Source organism: Hipposideros armiger, unplaced genomic scaffold, assembly GCF_001890085.2.
Source record: "Hipposideros armiger isolate ML-2016 unplaced genomic scaffold, ASM189008v1 scaffold_253, whole genome shotgun sequence".
NCBI classification, from domain to species: domain Eukaryota; kingdom Metazoa; phylum Chordata; class Mammalia; order Chiroptera; family Hipposideridae; genus Hipposideros; species Hipposideros armiger.
The window spans coordinates 1,726,354-1,732,353 of record NW_017731603.1 but is presented as its reverse complement, the minus strand read 5'-3'; positions in this window follow the sequence as shown (position 1 = coordinate 1,732,353).

Genomic DNA, 6,000 nt, shown 5'->3' with positions numbered 1-6,000 from the left:
TGGCCCTCATATGTGGGATCTGAACCGGGGTCCTCTGGCATCCCAAGCCAGCTCTTAACCAACACGCCACTCAGCCGGCCCTAAGATGATTTCTTTAGGGAAGTTTTTTCTCCCTTTCTCATATAGTTCCCAGTACTTTTTTTTCATAGCACGGAACGAAGTTTACATAGATGTGTATTAGGGCTCTCCAGAGAAACAGAACCAATAGTGTGTATGTATGTATGTATGTATGTATGTATGTATGATAAAGAATTGGATCATGTGATTATAGCGGCTGACAAGTCCCAAGGTCTGTCATCGACAAAATGGAACCTAGGAGAACTGATAGAGTATTTCTAATCCAAGGGCCTGCAGGCTTGAGACTCAGAAAAACCCAGTGTTTCAGCTTGAGTTTAATGGCAGTAAAAACAACAATGTCTGAGCGCAAAGGCAGTTGGGTAGGAAGAGTTCCCTCTTTTTCAGACTTTTTGTTCTATTTAGGCCCTCCACTGATTAGATGAGGCCCACCCACATCAAGCAGGACAACCTGCTTTACCCAGTCTACAGATTCAAATGTTGATTCCATCCAGATACACTCTCATAGACATACCCAGAATATGTTAGATCGAATATCTTTATATACCCTGTGGCCAGTCATGATAGAATTAACCATACCAAGCGGTATGATTATGTCAATAACATTGGTCTCTTCTTGGAGGTTAAGTACCTTGTTTCTAGGACCTTTATGATCTGCATAAGGTATTGGAGACAGGTTATTTATACTATGGCAGAAAAAAAAATCATGAATGTCCTTGCTGAAGCTTTTAGATAAGCAGCCAATAGGCATGTGGGCTCTGGGGTAGGTGTGCATGGAAGGTGGAATACCAGTCTGAATCTACATTTCATCAAGATGAAGCTTTGGAATTTTAAAGAAAGGATTGGTTTAAGGGGTAGTTGAAAAACTTACATAATTGTGTTCTGGAGTGGAGAAGAGGCAATTAGATAAGGGAGGATACTTGGTAACGGTAGTAATGTAACAGTGTGAAGTGGTGAAAATGAATGATGTACCATCAGCAGGGAGGAGGAGTCCATAGGACCAGAATGACTTAACAGGAGGAAATGGGAGATAAGAGGAGAGACTGGTTACAGCTGAGAACCCTCAGACTATAGTTTGAGAGAGAAGGTAATGATGTGAGCTCATCAATTATTCAACAATATTAACTGGACCCAAGGAGGAGGTAATATCTGGGGCTAATTGGAACCAGCCATTCTCAGATTTTGTGAAGGAATAATCAAACCTAAGCAACTAGCCTGGAAGCCCATGCCTCATGGTCACCGAGAAGCTACCCTTTCCAATTACTGTCAGCCACAGTCCACTCACATATCTGGCCCTCTTGCCCAGAACATGTCCAAATGAAAGAAACAAGTAAAAAGGGGCCAGCCGAGGGGCTCAGTTGGTTAAGAGCTCACTCAAGAGTGTGAGCTCTGAGCAACAGCGGTTCGATGCCCGGCCCGAGCTGAGCTGCCGCTGAGCTGCCAAAAGATGGCAGGATGGCTCAGCTAAAAAAAAACAAAAAAGAAGTAAAAGGTAACTTCACCGAGGCCTTCATTACGCTAGACCATAGGCTAAGGACACCACAAGCAATCTGAAGCTGAGAGAACCTGAGAAGCCCGAAGTGGGCTTAGAGGTGTATGATTACCCATGACACGGGAGAACCAAGCGAAACACACTTGTAACTCCACACTCCTGACGTCTGAAGTGCAGGGCATTATTGTATCAACCCAACAGAAGCATTTTGAGAGTCATCTTTAGCATACTTTCAGGGCTTTCGAAGTGCCTGGGTGGGTGTTCTCTGCAGGCTAGCCTTCACTAATGCAGCGGTTTCCAAAGCGCGACCCTCAGCGTAGCAGCATCAGCATCCCCTGGGAACTTGCTAGAAGTGCTCATTCTTGGGCCCTACCCCTCGGAGGGGAACCCAACAGCCTGTGTTTTAGCAGGCTCCCCAGGCGACTCTGGTGCACAGTAAACGAACCACTTTACTTTGTAGGGCGCTACTCGTGTGGGATGATTTTTAGGGACCCTGAACATTCTGATTGAGCTGCAGAGGTACCAGTTATTCACTGTTAGAGTTACTTTTTCATCCTTGAAGTCCCTTATCTATCTGGGAAAGCATGGAGGGCTAGCTTCATCTACTTCCGATTTTAGACAAAATCAAATTAGCTGGTGTTATACTTTTCAAAGAGACTTCAAGGGTTGAGTTAATCACACATGGTTATCATTGGCCAATGCAAGACCACTCTCTTGATTTGATTGTTTAATCCGTTAATCCCTCCTCCATCATAGGCAGCTGTTCTAATGTAGTCAATGGCTACCTTTTGAGTCCAATGTGTGCTGTTTTGTGTGCATGAATCTTTAATGATCTTAAATGGCATTATTTTAGATACTTCATTCTGTCTCACAGACTTTCCCCTTGCTGTTCCCTCTGTCTAGTTATCCACATGGCTACATGCTTACTTTCTTCCTGCCTTTCTTCAAAACCATCTTCTCTGAGTCCTTTTCTTCCCACTCTAAAATTTCACGCACATCAACATTTTATATCCCCCTTCCTTTCTTATTTTTCCTTCTTAGCACTAAACACATACTACATTATTTTACTTCTCTATTTTGTTTTTCTTATCCATTAGGATGTTAGGTCAAGAAAGGAAGATGTTTTTGTCTGTTTTCTTTTTAAATTAATGCATTCCTTGGGCATAAAACAATATTTTGCTCATAGTAATTTCTCATTATATGTTAACTGAATGAATGATATTGGGGCAGTGTAACTAAAGGGCCAAATCGTGAATATTTCTATTTCAAGTATAATTTTGTGTAGAAAAATACCCCCTTCTTGGATTGAAGTCAGTTGACAGTATGGGATAGTTTCACAGGACACCTGACCTCTTCAAATGGACAAGTCCTAGAAAAGATGTATTTTAAAATCTATCTGCCTACATTCATCCACATGCATATTTTTTCTTTGGTGGGAGTAGGTTTATTTTGGAATTTTGACTTGTGTGCGTGATTTCTGTAGTTTTTGGTAGTGGGGTTGAATCACTCCTTGAATGGCTCTTGTTTACTAAAACATTGATCAGATCTTTAAAAATAAAAGACCATAAGAAAAGGTGGTAAGGGTGGGGAGATAGTAGGTAAATAATACTTGCAGTAGGAAAATTATACTCTTAGGAAGAGGAGTTTCACAGTTAGCCGGTCAGGTATCAGGGATCTGCCACTGGGAGCGTAGGGAGAGCTATGCAGAGGGGTCTCTTTAAGTGGGTTGCTGATGTTGCAGAGGAAAGTGCCTGTGCCTGACACTGTGGTCCCTGTTTCTATAGGCACATAACCCAAGAGAGGCAATCAGAGCGAGGGGTCAGAGGAAGTCAGAGCAAAGTGAAGTGAAACAAAGCTTGTGAAGTGAAAGCAGCTTTCCTTACTTCCAAGGAAAAACGGTGGTCACAAGAAGTAATAAGAGAATGTAGGCTCAAACGGCCAAGTTCTCAGCGCCTGAGCCCTACCGAGGCAGTTTTGCGGAGTCTTGGTCTTGCCCTAGGCAGACTGAGATCAAGGTTTCTGGTACTCTGACTGAGAAACCAAGCTTCTCATTGTGAAAATGACAGTGGAAAGGGCTGGAACCATTATAGTTTCAGAGAATGGGTTTCTCTTGCTTGAATTCAGGCTAAGTGGACATGCAAATTGAAAATATCTATTGTTAGTAATGCCTGAGCAGAAAATATGTGGGGATTACAAGGGCTGGGGTGAACAGGCAGTGACGCACTCACCCAGGTCCAAGACTGGGGTAGCTGGTTAGCTCAGTTGGTTAGAGCATGGTGCTAGTAACACCAAGGTTTCTGGTTCGATCTCTGCATGGGCCACTGTAAGCTGTGCCCTCCTTAATAATAACAACAACAACAAAATAATAAGAAAAAATAAAGAGTATGACTATATAATAACTTTGGCTGTGGTTACTCACACACAGGATTGAAGAAGGGGCAAATAGACGGGAAGCATACAACATTAAAAAAAAATGGGTGAGAATGTGTGGGATCTCGCCATGAAAATACAACAGCTCTTTACGGCGGTCATGTCCAAACCCATGGCTGTCTGGCTCTCAACCTCAGTCCCAAAGACTATCCCCCGTGGACTTGGGACAGACTCAGTCCTACACCTGGGGATCTTATACCCTTTCCACCAAGTTACACACGAGAAAGTGACTATATTTGAATCATTACCACAGAGCATACAGTTGAGATTCCTCCAACAATAACATGGCTTCTATGTTTAAAAAGGTGATAACATGTTGAAAAAAGTAAAATCTGAAAAGGTATTGGTAGACATGGTCATAACTTTTAGAGTTTTCTGTGCAAACAGCCATTTAACACAGAATCTTTGGGTTGCATGGCAGTGTTGCTGACATCGCTTGTATTGTGAGGATGTGTCATAGCATGGCCAAGTGACTGATGGAATAACACATGGATAGAGACAAAATCCAACCCATTGAACCTGTATTACAGAATAATTTGGCTTGGGGATCTAAATAGACATTTTGTACATTCATGCTTCTAATGGGTTTCAATTTCTATTCGTTCTCTTCCAAACAAGCTGACTGGCCATATTATTGCACACAGCTGTACCATTTCCCAGCAGATGGGAGTTAAATAGCTATGGAGAACAACATAATGAGGTAATAACCTTCCCCCCAGCTCCCATTTTCTTGGTAACTCAGCCCAGCAGCTTAGAATGCTAAATTAGAAATGCAATAAATACAGACATACAGCAAAATATATCAAGCTTTATTCTTGATTTGTATCCATATGGACAGTTCAAAACACAAATGGCCACTTCTCAAAGGCATTGTGAAGGAGATGACAATAGGTTAAAATTAATTAAAATCATGTAAATATATTAAAGTAATATGCCACATGACATCATTAAACTGAGCTACTTCTAGGGCACAAGCTTCTAGATTTCATAGAAGAAAGGATGGGTGAAATTCGCTGGAAGCATGTAATTGTGTGGTCCATAAAAAGGTGTTGACTGTAGGAAATCAAAGTTCATAGGTAACTGATATTTGGTATTTATGAGACCCAACTTTTGGAGATATTGTTCAAAAGAGGGTGAAGACTCTCTTTGAGCTTATACCCATGGGAAGAGAATCAGCTAAAATACATAAGGTTATCTCCAGGATATGATTTTCTTATAACTCCCAGATATGAACTATATCCCAGATGCCCTTGGGATGGTCCAGATTTTAAGAATGGGGGAAATATAGATCCTGTCTCTTACAGATTATAGAAAACAAACAAACAAACAAACAAAACACAAGCAAAAAACCAAAACAAAATTCAAGGGAGTCTTGTACATGTTTGCAATTTTGTTTGAACTGGACCCATTGGGAAAACACAAATGACTTACTCATATTTCATTCAAAGGGCCCTCTCCAACCTTAAGCCATTTGGTCTCTTCATGAAACATAAGAAAAATATTCTACATTGGCAACCTCTAACCTTATTCTCCTTCCATTACAGTCATTGGTTTTGGACTCAAATATCCAGTGCTGAACTGAGGAAACTGAAATCCTTACTGTCAAGGAAAAGAATCCTAGGATGAAGAGAGACTTATAAGACTGGGTCTTCCTCATATTAATACCAATCCTATTACTATGATTCAAGCACGAGAGAGAATCAATATAACCCTACGTACATGTCTCTACTACTGAATTGTGTACCATTCGGAACTCAGTAGGGATTTAGACCTTACCTGTTACTTGCCCTGAATACTTTTTTGGAGGGTCATAAAATACCTGATTGGACACATTAACTGTTGGCTTTTGTAGGTATCCTTACCCAGCGCTCTCTGAAGTGGGCAAAGCCACATCTCGCACAGCATCTGTCTTGTACCAAGAACCATTGTTGAGTACGTGGGTGTACAACCACTGTACTGCTCAGTTCAGTGCTAGTAGGTGCAACATGGGAGCTTTGAAAGGA